A 17,342-nucleotide genomic window follows, 5' to 3' on the forward strand; every position below is an offset into this window, starting at 1 on the left:
ATATGTTCCAGCCATTCCTCAGGAGCTTCGGAAGGTTACACCTTAAATGATGGTGGCTGGTGGATTGATGCATGACCACTGGTGAAGTAGCTTCTTGCAACATGGCCGCGCAGCACCGGTCGTTCCCTTTCGTCTTTAGAGTAGGAAACAAAACTCGGGCGGCAAAACTTGCAGTCGGCCGCTGGCTGTAGTTGGACTTGCTTGGCGGCTTTCAGAGGGCGTAGAGAGCATAATGGGAGTGTACCCAGCACTTCCACCAGATGTCACGTAGCCACGGGCGTCACATGTTTCTTCGGGAAAAAACAGCAGCTTATTCGAGCGAACTTTTGCGCGTCTAGGAACTTCAAAGAATGCACAGTGGCGACGAAGCAGTCAACAGCCTAACGAATGTATTTGAGGATCGGCGAATGTGGAGCCGGGGTTCTGCTTTGCCAGTATTTTCCTCTTGGCGTGGTTGTTTCGCGAACCGTCGAATTACATAGGGAACATTGCAGATCAAAGAATTTTCGAGTATAGTGGTGACAGGGTGAAACACCCCCCTATTAAACAAGATAATCCACGGGGCGTAAAAAGAGAGAAGATAAAACACGCGCTCCGCTTGAAGCACAGATAACGTAAGCTAGCGGGCGAACCGTAAAACAAAACACATGTAAACAACCACAATGCAGAATTCACAGCTATATTGTGAAGAATACGTTAATACTGTGTCTTGCAGAGCTAAAGGTGAATGCTTTATCCCACATCTTAACCAACACAGGATGGTAGGCAAAGAGCACTAAAAGATAAAGACTTCACAAATAGTTAGCAACAAAGTTTGATGCGTGAAAAGAAACCCCGAGTAACGTCCTTATTAGCTATCACACTTGGAGCTGCTTCGTCTGTTCATTTATAACCGTAATAAAATCTACTAGAACGCCGATGAATACACCTGTTTACAAATAAGTTAGCTGCAATATTTTGTGCCTAAACGGGAAGCCTCAGTGAAGCATTCATTAGCCCCCATCGACTAATTTATCTTTATCTTTTCATTTATAACTGAAATAAAACAAAGTAACTCAAACCCCATCCGTATCAATCCGCTTTAGCAGCATCCGGAGGCATGGCATCGCCTCTACGATGGTATGCTCACCAGTGCTGTTGTTTCAGGCGTTTCGACTCTGGGCCTCTGGGACTTGGCCGCATGGATCAGAAGTCGCTGTTACCGATCACCAATTTCGACCTTGGAATTCATCACAGCTCTCTCCGCCAACATTGGATGCAGCTGTTTCCTGCGTCTGGCTAAGGGGATACGTCCCCGATCTTGTAGTTCTCAGAGGCGCAGAACATACGGTGCATTTAGAGGCCACTCACTTTTGGGGACCGCACCTGCTCGACAAAGGTTAGCTCACCCGTGCTGTTGTTTCAGGCCTTTAAGCTCTGGACCTCTGGGCGTTGTCCGCATGGAGCGGCACTCGCCGCTACCGATCACCAATTTCGGCCTTAGAATGCATCCCACTTCACCCTCTGCCGCTCCGCCCCCCCCCCCCGCTTTGTTTGATATTCGTTCAAGCATAACAAAAATAAAACACGATCTTTCACTAGAACCATTGCATATACGACGGCAGATAGCGCATCGATACATTTTTCACAAATATATTTATTGTATCCCTTTACCCACTATAAGCCCTCTTTTCACATCACGCAGATTATTCAATCAACGCAGCTTCATCAGAATCTACGGCACCACTAATTCATCTGCTGTCCCACGTGCTATCCACTTGCGGAACGATCTCCCTGATAATATCGCAGCGCTGACTAACCCCCAAACATTCCACAATAACCTGCGCAAGCATTGTTTTCGTGTAAAACCACCAGATGGCAACGATCCCATTCGTTTCTGTGAGCAACATGATGCTTCCTTTTTGTCAGTTACGGCTCCCACACGTTCTTTCACATGATTCTATTAGTGCTTGTATTAATTCTCCTGCCATGCGTGTTGTAATAATGTTCTTTCGTTGTGCACTGACTTCTGGATGTATAATAAATAGGTGCAGTTATTGTATAACTTTTGGTGTTGTTTTGTGATTTTCTCTGTTAGCCCACTCTTACCCAATGCTCAGTTGGGACTGTCAGGTACATTGAATAAATAAATAAATAAATAAATAAATAAATAAATAAATAAATAAATAAATAAATAAATAAATAAATAAATAAATAAATAAAAATAAATAAAGCTTCGAGAACTATGAACTGCCTCTATCGCAATGATGAATGTTTCACTGCTCTATAATGCGGGACAACTGTACTGTTTTAAACTGTAATTTTTATTGTTGTTGGAATATGTGTGCTCTTGTTTTTATCAATTGTGGACCTGCTAGAAGATATACGCACCTGTATCTACTTGGAGCATGTGGTTCAGATTCAATTTGTTTCTTCATGGAAGCAGACGAAACACTGCTGCACCACGGCTGCGTTTTGAAGAGAAAAAAGTCAAGGAAATTTCATTTTTTCCACTACTTAAAACCCTTCGTTCCGATATGCTACTGTTTACAAGTGGCATTTTATTTAGAATTTCTGTTTGCATTCGTCACTAGTGCTCTTTGCCAAAATAGATTATATTGTCAGGAAGACAAGGACCATGCAGTTGTCTTGAATGAGAAACACGTTTATTGGAGCGAACTTGTGCTCCCCTAACAACTCAAAAGGATGCAGAGGCGGCGAAGCAGCGGTCAACAAAGTGACTTGCACAGGCGAGTGTCGTGGAATCGAATGCTCCGGCGTCCGCACTGCAGGCTTTTTATCTTTCGGCGCGCGTGGTTCTCGAAACGTCCATTCACATCGAGAACATAGTAGATCGAAGAAGATTATTTTGGGCTGTTCACGTTAGATCGGAATGCTCGCCCTATCACAACAGATAACACATGCGGCACAAAAAGAAAGAATGGAACACGCGCTTCCCTTGGCGCAGAGATAACACAGACCGGCGCAGCCGGGCGGTAAAAGCAAAACACAAATAAACAAACCCAATGTATGGTTCGCGGCACTCTTTCTCACGTACTCTTTCTCAGAGGCAGAATGGGCATTATTTCTGAGGCACTCTTTCTCAGAGGAAGAATAGTTTTTCTCCTCCTTCGACAGACCACGGCTGGTATAGGCGATTACCCTTTCGCAGCCGCTTTGCTTTTGGACAAGGACGGCACCCAAGCCTATATCACTGGCGTCCGTGCGCCTTTCCGTTTCGGCATTTTCGTCGAAATGAGCGAGCACGGGCAGGCTTTGCAGGCGTTTTTGCAGCTCGCAGAATGCTTTTTCTTGGTCGTTTTCCCAACTGAAAGGGGTGCTATCTTTCGTCAAGCGCGTCAGTGGCTCTGCAATGCGTGCGAAGTTTGCGACGAAGCGCCGGTAGTATGCGCACAGCCCGAGAAACTTCGCACGCCCTTCTTGTCTTTCGGCCTTGGGAAGTTCGCAATGGCTGAAGTTTTTGCCGGGTTAGGTAGGACTCCCGTGGCGTTGACGACGTGGCCCAAGAACTTGAGTTCCCCGTATGCGAAACGGCACTTTTCAGGCTTCAGCGTCAACCCTGACGTACGAATGGCCTCGAGTACAGACTCTAACCTTGCAAGGTGTTCGTCGAAAGTCCGGGCGAATACCACTACTTCGTCGAGGTATACGAGGCAGGTGTGCCACTTAAGGCCAGCTAGCACCGTGTCCATGACTCTTTGAAACGTCGCTGGTGCTGTGCACAGCCCGAACGGCATCACCTTGAACTCGTATAGGCCGTCTGGGGTTTTAAATGCAGTCTTCTCTCGGTCTCTTCCGTCCACTTCAATTTGCCAGTAGCCGGTCTTCAGGTCCATTGATGAGAAGTACTTCGCGTGGCAGAGGTGGTCGAGGGCGTCGTCGATTCGGGGGAGGGGGTACACGTCCTTTTTCGTGACTTTGTTTAGTCGCCGGTAGTCAGCACAAAACCTTAATGTGCCGTCTTTTTTCTTTAGAGTACGACGGGCGCAGCTCAGGGGCTTTTCGATGGCTGTATAATGTCGTCGCTGAGCATGTCGTCGACTTGAGTCCGAATGGTTTCCCGTTCGTGTGAAGAGACTCGGTACGGTGACTGTCGGGTACGTCGGGCTCCATCATCGGTTATTGTTCGGTGCTTCGCTAGAGGGGTCTGACGTAGTTTTGCGCTCGACGAAAAACATTCTCTATAGCGACCCACCAAAGCCAATAATTGGTTCCGTTGTTCTTGCGGTAGCGCCGGATTCACGTCGAAGGCCTGCGGGAGCTTGAAGGTTTCTACGGGTGCGCGTTCAAAGTCGGCGACTGCGATCACGTCACTTGCTTCTTGTATTTCTTCGAGGAATGCAATTGCCGCGCCCTTGTTTAAATGCTGGTACTTCGGTGAAATTAGTAACCAAAATGTGGGATTGGTGTTCCTTGAAGCGCGCAATGCCTCTTGCGACCGATACACCACGGGCGAGAAGCACCCTTTGATCAGTGCCTCCGATAGCGTCGATTTCAGGAGCAGCATCTTCACAGTAGACTGCGACCATCAAGCTTGCGCGGGGTGGCAGGGTGACATGATCATCGGCAATCCGTACAGCAGCACGTCGTTCGGGGTTCGGTTCCGGCGTCATGGAGTGATTGGGGGAAAAAGTTATTGACTTGGTCTGCAGATCGATTATTGCACCGTTGTCCATCAAAAAGTCCATTCCAATAATTACGTCGCGGGAGCAGTTAGGCAGAATGACGAACGCCGCAGGGTACGTTGTGCCGTCTATGGTGAGGTGCGATGTGCACGTTACACTTGGCGTCACGAGGTGGCCTCCTGCTGTGCGTATGTCTGGACCGTCCAATCTGGTCATAACTTTCTTCAGTTTAGACGCAAATTGTCCGCTCATTACCGAATAGTCAGCTCCCGTGTCTATGGGGGCGACTACGTCAAAGCCGTCGATGGACACCTTGATGTCAGATGCAGTCTTCCTCGAGTTCCGGGTTCATCGGGGCGTCGTATCTCTGCTTTTACGTGTTGACGGTCGGGCACTGTGCATTGTCGTTGTCGTCGTCTTCTCAACGGACGTCTCGGTAAGGTCGGGTACGCGTCGTGCCGTGTAGCTGTCGTCGTGTTCAGGTGTCTTGTCAGGTCTAGGTCGGGTAGTCGGGATGAGGGCATGTCGTGAATCACTGTCTTCAGCGCGTCCTTGCGTCGTTGGAGGGTTTCCAGTTTTTCGCCATAGAGCAACTTCACCTCCAGACGTTGCTGCTTTTAGTTCCCCCCGCGTGGGCTGGGGGACCTTCCACGTGCGAAATCAGCATTGCTACGGCGGTTAGGCGACTGGTATGGGTAGGGCGATGGCGATCGGTGTGAGCGGGCTGGTCCTCGGTTGGTGTTGGACAGGTATTCGTCGATCTTAGTAGGGCGCTGGCCGGGTCGGGGGCGTGGGGCGTCGACGGAGAAACCACGCAGTCCGAGTCTCCTGTACGGGCAGCGACGTTAGATGTGATCGGCCTCTCCGCAATGGTAGCACAGCGGACGATGATCTGGCGTTCGCCAAACGTCAGTCTTCCTCGGCGTCTGGGTTTGGGCTGTGTACGGCGGTACGGTCGATGGCGGCGACAGTGGGGACGGCGACGAGAGTAGGGACGGCGGCGAGAGTGGACGGAGGTGCGGTGGAGCTTCTTGTAGACGGGTTGGAGCAGGGCGGGGTCGACGAACAGCCGCAGAGTAGGTCATCGCCTGTGGCTCGCGGGGTGCCTCGGATGGCACAGAAGTGCCCAAAGCGTGTTGAACCTCTTCGCGGATGACGTCAGTCAGGGAAGCCACTTTAGGTTGCGGCGTCGTCGGAAAAAGCTTCCGAAGCTCCTCCCTGACCACTGCTCGGATGGTTTCACGCAGTGTGTCGGAGCTTGTAGCCCCGGCACCGATCGGCTCGGAAACCAGCTCGTTGACCGGGCGATCGTACTGCCTCGTTCGAACTTCCAGCGTTTTCCCCATCGCGGCCGCCTCAGACGCGAATTTGGCCACCGTCTTGGGAGGATTGCGGACAAGGCAAGCAAAAAGCTCCTGCTTTACCCCTCACATGAGAAACCTTAGTTTCTTTTCTTCTGTCATCTCCGGATCCGCACGTCGAAAAAACCTCTTCATCTCCTCCACAAAGATCACTACCCCTTCGTCGGGGTGCCGCATTCGAGTTTCCAGTAAAAGAGCTCCGCGTTCTTTTCTGACCACGGTAGTGAAGGTCTTAGTGAACTCGCTTTTGAACTGAGCCCAGTTTGTCAAGGAGCTCTCGTTGTTTTCGAAGCAAGTGCGAGCCGAATCTTTCAAGTAAATGAAAACGTGCCGGAATGTTTCTGCGTCATCCCACATGTTGAATGTCCGGATGCGCTCCAGTTTCTCCAACCATTCTTCTGGGTCTTCTGCGGGTGCTCCTCGGAGTGATGGCGGTTCCCGTGGCTGCTGCAGAACGACAGGAAGATTGGCTTGGTTGAGCATGGTGCTGGTTGCGACGTCTTTCTTATTCGTCTTCTCCGGTAGTAGACCGAACTCGGGTGGTAAATCTTGCAGGCGGGGGCTGGCTCTTGTTGGACTGGCTTGGCGGCTTCCAGATGTTGCAGGGGGCATGAAGGGTGCGTAACCAGCACCTTCACCAGATGTCACGAAGACAAGGACGATGCAGTTGTCTTGAATGAGAAACACGTGTATTGGAGCGAACTTGTGCTCCCCTAACAACTCAATAGAATGCAGAGGCGCCGAAGCAGCGGTCAACAAAGTGACTTGCACAGGCCAGTGTCGTCGAATTGAATGCTCCGGCGTCCGCACTGCAGGCTTTTTATCTTTGGGCGCGCGTGGTTCTCGAAACGTCCATTCACATCGAGAACAGAGTAGATCCAAGAAGATTATTCTGGGCTGTTCACGTTAGATCGGAATGCTCTCCCTATCACAACAGATAACACATGCGGCACAGAAAGAATGGAACACGCGCTTCCCTTGGCGCAGAGATAACACATACCGGCGCAACCAGCCGGTAAAAGCAAAACACAAATAAACAAACCCAATGTATGGTTCGCGGCAATATATATTTGGTTCCAGTCAACCAAATCCGTTTGAGAGGATAGATGGTAACAATAATGCTTAATGATAGCAAACGAGCTTCGAAGATTGGCGCCAAAAAAAGGCGAAAGACAGCCTAGAGCTGAAATAAAACAACCGATGAACATTTGCTCCCCACATAAGTCTTTGAACTGAAAGCTAGTGCACCGCGAATGTAGTAGGGCGTGTATGAAAACTGCGCTTGAGGTTACTAAGGACACACTTGAAAGGAATACAAACGGGCGACGTGGACAGCAAACTAACAACTGATTTATTAGAAGTGAAAAATCAAAACATTTAGAAAGGGTGACAAAGTGCGGTTGGAAAAGGTGGGCAGGGGGAATGAAAGCACATTCTTGATAAAAACAGGAGCTAAACATCGTAATCTGTTCGATGGCGCTTTATTATGTGCTGGTAGACCTGAGCTACAGCGTTATCTGCGCTTGACGTTTTGTTTATTTATTTATTTATTCAAAATACCTTACAGGCCCGGGGGCATTGGATAAGGGGGGCAAAAACAGCAGATAAACAAAAAATAACAAGAGAAGTTATACAAAAACTAGATATATGATACAGCAACGCGTCAGTGAAACAAGAAAAAAAGAACATGATAACAGCTAGCAAGAGTGGCAAGACAATAAGAACAAGCAATAATAACATCTAGTGTGGTAGCCGCAACCGCGGTTACTTGCTATGGACTGCTCTTCATGAATTCTATTTCAGGCGGTGCCAGCACGATTGAGCATAAGCTCACGCATTCGGTCTGCTGTGCCCAGTTCATCACCTTACTGACGTAGTAGAGCGGCCAATGAAGCACAAGCTACGAGTCAGAAAAGGCTACTTTGGCGACAGATGAACAAAATATAAAAAATCAATGCAAATGCTTGTGTAGATTTTGTGTATCAGGAGAATAGTGTTGGGAGGGTAATGCATAGGCTTTATTCCTGAAATGGTCGCTGAAAGTCTGGTAATTCTATTGTTCAGTATCTGTCAAACTTCTTTTTTAAGAAGGCTGGAGTATGACACAAAAAAGCTAAAATCGCTTGGAAGTTCGTGTTTCATATTATTCGAAATAGCAATAAGCAGCAACTCACCCTCGGCCAAGGTTAACCAAATTGTTTCTCCACCACGGGTCACAACAACCATGCCTCAAGAGACCCTGCCGCAGGCCTACGAAAGCTCTCATGCATTTATTTGTGCCACTGGATTGTCAGAGGATGAAGACGTGCCCAGTGCAGGGCAGTGCTGCATAGTTTTAATAGGCTGCTGGGTTACTACAATTACCTTAGCATTCGCTATGCTCTTAGTTTGTATTTGCAACTGATAAGAAGCGGGAAGGAAATGTTGGGATTGCTTGTATGACATCGGTCAACTATGCGGAAAAAAATTCGATTTGAATCACAATTAAAATAGAAAAATTGTTTGAGGGACTTCCTAATTTGTATAATGTGCTCAGCTTAGCTATGTTTTGCAAATGTTTGATAATAGTGCACACATTTATTAACTTGTTTATGAATGCTGTAGGGTTCTTAGAAAAAAGTGCGAAAGGGTTTTAAGAACCTTCAGCACTGTGCTTTCGGCTATCTTAGAAAATCTCATTCATTTGTAAGTCGTTGCAAACTTCTTTGGACAAAATGTACCAGATAAAACGGAATACTCGGGAATGTTTCGCCTGAGTTCAGGCGCTGTTCTAAAAAGAACGCAACAATATAAAACGCCAGAATTTCGTTTGCGCTTACCAATGCGAATGATATAAAGAACAGCTGCTCGGACGTGAAGTTTTCAAGGCCGGGCAAGACAACAGCCGGGGAATCTTCCAGCATGTGTCGAAGAGTCTGTAATATTCGTTTCTCATAAGACACGCAAATATTCTGCACAAATTTCCATAAATATTTTAATTCTAACTTTATTGGCCAAATGTATATTCATCGAATCACAGAAAGTAGAATCGAGAAGGCACTATTTGAATGAGAAGGCTCCATTGCTTAAAATTGTTCCTAATTTTTAAACACGTCTTTGCTTTGCCTTTTTATCAATAGGTATTTAAATAAACGTTTAATGCGCCAACGCTATACAACTGATGAGGCCCCCTGTAGTGTAGGGCGCCTGGTTAATTGTGGCTACATGGGGAACTTCACTGCTCGCATAAAATGAAACACACCCGTGTTTTCGCTTTTCCCCTTTTTTCCAACACTCTGTCTTGAACCAGGTGAAGTTATTACGGGTTCAGAGATGACGTGTTTTGATATTGGTTTGAATCAGTATAGTTACAGTCTGAACTATTTATGTTTAATATTGTGATACGTGGCCTGCACCCGAAATTATCATCACTTAAAGGAGCATCGGAAAGTGTGGCTGTGCCTCGCAGTTATCATCGTGATTGGTACCTTGGCGAGGCTGACGAGCAGCAGAGATAAGGAAGAAAGGAGCGGGGCGTTTTAGGCACGGGGGCTTGTCTTGATACCTGGCTCAATCTGGGCGATGAGACTTCGGTTAGGCTGTTCTAGCGGTACAGCAAGGTCGGTCCGAGCTCCCTCGTTACCACAAACCATCACGGTTCCCTTAGAGTGGCAGTGCCACTACAAAGCGACTGTCATCGACTTGACGCGACGCCGAGGCGAAAGCCTACCGGGAAGTGTTTTTCCACGAAGCTTTTCTGTGTAGCAAGAGGTTCGCGTGATCCGGTATATTTTTGCGGACACGTGCGACACGGGTGCTTATTTCAGTGTTTTGCCTACCGCGTGTCGTCCATCGTTTTCTGCCATAAAAGAAGTGTTCCCTGATCTGCAGCATCATGAATCCGTCTCCTGCACGTAAGACACGTGGGGGTGTATCAGTGGGCCACCGCAGGGACCTTGAATTCAGGTGTCCTGAACTACGGCTGTGGCCCGAGTAAGAAGGCAGTTCTGACGAGCGGGCAGCGGAACGCACAGCAGCGAGGGACGCCAACAAGCCTACGATGGCGGCCGCTCGAGAGGCTGGAGAGGCGTCCCGGGCTGCAGTACTTCTTGGTGTGTTCTCTTCCGTGCTAATTGTCTTGGTGCTTACCACGGACGTCCGGGAGCATGGAACCCTCCGAGTCATGGATATGACCCTGACTTACTCTGACCGCCATTTATGCTGGACGTATGCGCCTAGAAGCCAGAAGGACTTTCTGCTTTCTCGCCCGCCCACACGAAGGTGGTCAAGTGAAGCATCGGTATGGCGGCCTTGAAGACATCTGTGCTCCATTCGTGTCACCTTACTACGTTCATAAGCCTTCAGCGCCAAGCTGAAAGATTCATAACGGAGGGTACCACTGTACGTTACTTTTGACTGTCACAGATAATTTGTTAAAATCTAAGACATCGCAGGTCTTGCAACAGATCGCGGAGACGAGGCGTTGGCGCCTAAAGGTAATTCAGTAGGAGCACAAAGCGTACATGGATTCGTGAAGATCTGCCAGATGGAGGGAAAAGGGCCGTGTTTTCCCCACATAGTAAAATTGTGAGAGTGTGGAAAGCTGTGAACGACGTGATACCTCCGAACGGGGCATGCGAGGAAACACACGCCACTCGCTTCGTTCCGTGCCGCAACGACGGCGTCAACGAGATCCACCTCAGCTGCGGTGCAGTGTACATTAGACCGATTGGAAGATGCCTCACTAAACGCTTACTTGAGAACGCCTATTCCGTACGTGTTGGCACTGGCAGCAACCTGGTTTCCATTGTAAGCCCTGTGCGTGCACCCCAGACTTTTTTCAAAGCGCAAAGCAAAGCTAAGCCCGACGGGGCACCGTGCACCGTGTGTGAACCCATGCGCCTGTATTCTTGTGTAGTCGTAAGTATATATAGATTTTACATTGCAGCGTACTCCTAACAAAAGACCCGCCGCGGTGGCTCAGTGGCTAAGGCGTTGCGCTGCTGAGCGCGATATCGCGGGTTCGATTCCCGGCCGCGGCGGCCGCTTTTCTGATGGAGGCGAAAAGCAAAAACGCCCGCGTGTACGAGATTTCGGCGCACGTTAAAGATCCCCAGGGGGCCAGAAATTAATCCGGAGCCCTCCACTACGGCGCGCCTCATCGCCTGCGTTGCGTCGGCGCGTTAAACCACACAATCAATCAAATTACTCCTAACAAAAAAGTACGAATTTATCGGAATACTTAGCGTCGGTAATTAAAAAAAAGGTTTCAATTCCGTGGTATCCCGTTGTCAGGGAAACTGGGAGCTTTGTTATATAGGGAAGGCGCTACTTCTCTGGCTTAGAGGGCGGTTTTAAAGTCCGAACATATTGGCTAATAAAGCAGAAATGTGGCGTTTCCTCGCCTGTCAAATCCACTATTCATGATATTGATGATGTGACCTGAGGCTTGCCAAAACAACCTGGTTGAGAAGAAAACCTATTTATACCACCACCACTTGATACCACGCTCACCTTAACCCATACTGGGTTTCTGATAAAAAGGCATGTTATTTACCGTTGGTACAAGCACGCATTCTGAACCTAGCTAACAATGATGTGCAAAATAATGCACCTCACTCATTTTGTGATTGTTTTAACGAACCCAAACTATGCATCTAAAATTATGGAAACAGACACAGTCGTTGATTATTCCAAGGAACTATGAGAATTTGTGTGTATTGTGTATCCTGTGTCATGAGCTTGAGGAGGGTAGAAAAGCACAGGCCTTGCTCCGCCTTCAGAAGCGTCAAGGCGGCACTTCTAACAACCCCCCTAAGCGCGCTTAGTGATGTAACCTTGCAAGTCTCCACTTGTGCTCGCTTTAGCGGTGAGATTGGCCGCTGGCCACTTATTTTATGATTCGGCTGTATCAAAAGTTTGTCGCAGTAATTCTCCATTGCTTCCTGCCGTCCAGCACGAGTTTCGAAAGCCATTTTAGAACGTTTAATTGCGGTGCGGATGTCAGGGAGCATTCCAAACAGAAATCGTTATGCGCTGAGCAAACGCAGTGGAGCAGGTGCACTTCAAGTGGGTGTCACCAGTCAACACATGTGACGTCAACATCAGCGCATCTAGGAGATCAATCGTTCTCTGCTGGTCTCTCGCTCTACTTGGGTACAAACAATGGCTCATGTGATGTAGCAGTCTGCCGAAGCGAGGGCCCCGTTGTATGCGCATGAGCGTTTGGAAAGAGAACTTCGGTTAATGCGTGGCATAGTTTAGTATTTCTCACGGAGATGTCTTTCTCCAGCTGCAAAAAATTATAACCTTATTGAGTCCCAACAATGAAGGAAACGACTCGTGTCACGTTTAAAATACTGTCATTAGGGCACTGTGCACCTGGCATAGGAACAGCCGGTGTGGTGACAGAGCGTACGGGCGGCATTTGTGGTTCTTAAATTGTACCCGATTCTGCTCTGTTGAACAATTGATTTCGCAAGTTCTTGACAGCATGCCCGAACCATTTATCAGACAATATTCGTCGTAAAACATGAACGTGGCAACTAGGCAGACGTCCGACGTAGCCTCCCCAAGCATCCGAACAGGTTTGGTATGATTATGAAAGTTGTGGGCGGGTTTTCAGCACCTCCCGAAAAAAAGGTGTACTGAGTCTATCCAATACGAAATACTTACTGCGAATGCAACCTTCACTGCGGCATTGTCGGCGATGTTTTCATCCAAGGTTGTTTCTCCATTAAGCTAAAGATTCAAAAAGAAATACACATAAAACGTGCACATGTAGACTGCGACAAAAGGAAGACTACGAGGAGCGTTCAGTAATAAATGTATCCTATACTTTCAAAATATATTCTGTGGGCTGCGACGAGTTTGCTTTACTAAAAAATGGAATGATTGAGCTTCTGAAACGAAGTCAGCGGTGGGAAGACTGCATCAAACTAACACATTTCCACACTTCAAGCCGCGCACGCAATCCATCCCACATTATTCTACCCCGCGTGCAAACACTGCGGCAGCCCAGCTACGCTCTACCATATGGTATCAGCATGAAAGTCAAGCCCAGGCTTTGACTAATCCCTAAAACAATCACGAGCAGTTGGAGACTGAGCTTGCCAGCTGAGACCTATCTAAGCAGCTTTGGCTCAGTGGAAGAGCGAAGACTGCAGGTCACTGCAATGGAGTCCTGGACTAAGGAGCCCACCCACAATTCCGCTTGACTTCGCTGTAATGAAGTTTTGGTTCTCCTGCTCCTCAACCGTAGCCAAAGTAGCAATCAACATTGGCAAGAAATTATGGCCACACTGTCAGAAGGGTGTGTGCTGCCATCCCTGTCCTTTCTAAATACGAAGTAACTTTTCAAGAAATTTGAGTGATTGGAATACATATATCTTTCCTGAACACACATTACACTTTGCTGATTATCATGCAGCCTTTCGTGTACATTGAAAAGATTTTTAACAAGGCCTCTGCCGTTTATTAGAATGTTTTCTCTTCCCATTACAAAGTGTTTAGGAGATACTGGAGTGTGTTGTTTATGTATCGTCTTTCGGGACTTGGACTGTCGGGGTGTTGCTTTTCCGGCCTCTCTAGACGATTGGATGCAGGGACCCGTTCCTGCTGCTGCGACAAAAAGAGGAACAATCCCAGATCCATCTCATCCTCGGATGTCCTATGGGTGCCCGATGGACCACGCTCCCTTGAGTTGGCACCCATTTGGGTGCGTCTTGTTGTTTTAGCCGCAATTGCCGAAGGTGTCGGGAGCACCACACGTGGCATGGCAGGTGCGGTAGAGGTGCTAGTCGAGGCAGCACCCCCGCGCTGCATCACCTCCGCAGCCTCCAGTGGAAGCAGGGAGGGTGATGAAGGAGGGGCCGGAGGGGTATCAGTCTCGGCGGTGACTGTTGCCCCCCAGCCGCTGTTCGCGCACCAAGCGCTGTGGTGACGGGTTGGGCGGCCTGGTTTGCCACTAGCGGGGGGACCAAGTCGGACTCACGGTACTGCGTCCCCGCCAAAACCAGACGCCACTCCGCCACCAGGCGAGCTGCATCGGCGTGCTTCTCCTTAGGGAAATAGGCGAACCTCTTCCGGGCATCTCGTGAGGAAATGGTCTCGGTGACTTTCGCATTGATGATCTTGTTTTCCTTTTGGAACTTTTCACAGTGGCGGCACTATGCCACTTGCGGCCCCCGACAGCTTGCTGAGGTAAAGGCGGTGGATTTACTGTTTTCATTGTGGTGGTCATGTGCAGCGCATTTCACGCAGATAGTCCGCCATGCCCCAACCGCTGGCACTTGAATCAACTGCGCGTGTAAGGTATATACGGACCTACTCCACACCTAATGAAACAGCATTGATGTGCTTCAGAAGCTTTGATCTGTTGAATATCAACATTATTTACATTGTTCGCATTTCCGGAATGCCACAATGAATGATGGTTCTCTAGCAGGTTCAACAAAGATGGGAGTACATAGGTTGTAATACACAGTTTTACCACAAGTCGTGATATCACGTTTTGTTCAGCCGTCCTTAATTGGGAGTGAGTTGACGTGGCAGCCGTTGATTTGGTTGGATGGTTCGAGACAACACTGTTTCTTGGAATGAAAGAATCACTATATAGTATATTCCAAGAACAAGGAACACCAGGTTTGTTATCAATGAAATAGAACCAGCGGAAGAATACACTGGGCTGTTAAGTGAGTAATATGGAAAAGAACGTCTGGCATAATCCGAATTAGGTGGTATGTGCAGTCTTTCGGTGGTACGTGCGGATATGCTACGTCAGGACAAGGCAGGCAAACAAAGAAGGTATTTTATTGATTCGACACTGCTGTTACGGCGGTAGTGCGATAAGATAAAACGACTGGAGCGATTTTGAATAGCTTCAACGGATCGCGTCAGAGGGATCTTTCCGGCGTTCAAAATAGCGCAGGCTTACTATTTTGGACGAACGAGTGACGTATAAAGTATTAGTTCAACAGAAGACAGTTCGAAGTAAAGGTTTCTGCGTAAATATTAAAGCTTGCGTTTGGAACTCTTAGGTATTTATTTGGTATGCACATTCCAAGTTAGATATTTCGAGATATAAAGCCCAAGTTATCTATCGAAGTCAACAAATGAGTGTGTATTATTAGTCTAAAGATATGAGCGCATGTAGTTACGCTGCCAATATATTCGCATGGTTATGTACTTAGTGGTGTATATTTCCATTTTCGCACCAAGTATGAACGTTATTGATATCATTCTGTGGATAATAAAATTAACTGGGCAGTTATTTTGTGCTACACTACCCAGTCATCTCCAAAACTTTGGTAGATGATTCCGTGATGCAGCTACGCTGTTCACTAATATAAAAAAGAAAGAGAAGATGCCCAGGACAGACCCATGTGGCACAAAAGAAGGGAAAGGAGGTGATGTGGTTAAACATCAATAGCAGTGACGCATTGCGAGTGGGTAGAATGGAAATGTCTGATTCGAAAAGTACATTGGTATATATTTTTAGCTTTCGCAGTTGAAGAATAAGTGTACCATACGAAACACAGTCAAACGCTTTGGCGAAGTCTAGAAATACACAACCAGTATCACAACCCTTATCTATAATAAAGAACGAATCATTACTGAAAGCAATGGCATTTCATTCGATAAATATGTTTTACAAACGTGTTGCCAATTACTCAAAAATAACTTAGACTCGAAATACCTACTTGCACTGGAAAACAAAATATGCTCGAACATTTCTACAGAATACTCATTACAGGTATTGGATGGTAGTAGAAAGCAAAGTGTGGATCAGCAGACTTGTGAACCGGAACCCCCTTCCCTTTTATCTAATCAGCATGAAGGTTACCTTTTTGTAAGCATTGCCGAAAATGTCCCAGGAAAAGTTCTGTACATTTGAGCAATATTGAATTCAGTCGGGGCCAGTAAAAGAAAGTTTCAGATCCGTTACTGGTTTGCGAACACCAGAGGGGTCGATAGTTATTGGTTTCATACGGTCAAAACTCTCGCTGGGCACAACAAAAAAAACATGCGAGAGCATCAACACTGAAAGGTGCAGATAATGTGTTATTAAGAAAAATGAAGCATTGAAGAACTGGAAGAGAAAAATAATAAGTGAGAGTTGAGCTAAGTTGATATTTTTTGGTATCATAACTAGTTTCTAAAATGTTCGTGTTTGCTTGTACAGGTATCGAGGGTATACTCGGTGACAACTTAAGAACGGCACCGGAAGTTGCCGCTGTGCCTTATCAGCGTAGCCGGATGTTTCTCCGCGCGCGCAAGTACGGCATTACTGAGAATATTTTGAACATGGCGTGAGCCGTGCCCGTGATTATTTTGACCTAATATGCTTATAAACGACAAACTGACGACAAACAAACTGCGTGAGACAAGGAAGACGATATAACGCATTCATAGCAAACCCCTTTCAAAACGCGCGCGCACTGACGTCATGGGTCCGGCGCTTTGGCGGAGTGATACACTACATGAAGTGGTGCCGTTCTTGAGTTGTAACCGAGTATAGTGTGTTAGCAAAATGTTTATTTGCACTGGCGACTGTTCCGGTGTAACCTGTGTTCGCTAGGTGATAGCCCAACCAACTGGGTGCATCGTTACACGTTTCCTTGTACAAAACAAATTGCTATTTTTGTAAATGGCCTATATGATTAGAAAACCATGGGGGATGTTAGTTTCAGTGCATTTGTTCTGATAGGTAAGTCTTTAACGATGAGCGACTGAATGCTATGTCTATAGAGGAACAGGTTCTCAGCGACCGAGTGTTTAGAAAGTTTTTCAGACATTACTGCATGAAATATTTTATTCTGTTGGCATTTACGCTATGCCCGCTCTACAATATCGTAATACTATTTTAATCTTTTTTCGACGCTATAGGAGCCTTTACAGGGAAGTTAAGTAATTAGTGGTGTCTTATTTAACAAATAAAGTAAAACACCATAGCCACTCGTGAGTAGTGGTGAGAATTACATGTGAAGTGTTTGCACTACTAGCAGCAATATGAGTGGGTTATTGAGCAAGCTGTGTGAAAATAAATCCGGGCATAGGTTCATAAAGCCCGTGCATTTAGATGAGGCACATTTGAGCACGATTGAGTCAATGTTCCACTCTATACATCGGAAGGTAAGGTTGCCTAATATAGAGAGAGTAAGGCAGTGGGATATGAAACAATCATTTGTTAAGGGCATCGTGCAGCTCAAAAAAAAGAAATTTGAAGTTGTCATTGTCCACAACATCTCCAGGAAATAAGGTACCAACAAGAAATAAACACACGCACAGCCTAGATCTCATGCTGAAGGGAAAAGGACGGCAAAAGAAACAAGGGTATCACTGGCAACAGTCACAACTCCACCAACACACCGAAGAT

The sequence above is a fragment of the Haemaphysalis longicornis genome, unplaced genomic scaffold (assembly GCF_048455015.1).
Source record: "Haemaphysalis longicornis isolate Haplotype H1 unplaced genomic scaffold, Haemaphysalis longicornis Haplotype H1 scaffold_13, whole genome shotgun sequence".
In the NCBI taxonomy this organism is placed as follows: Eukaryota; Metazoa; Arthropoda; class Arachnida; order Ixodida; family Ixodidae; genus Haemaphysalis; species Haemaphysalis longicornis.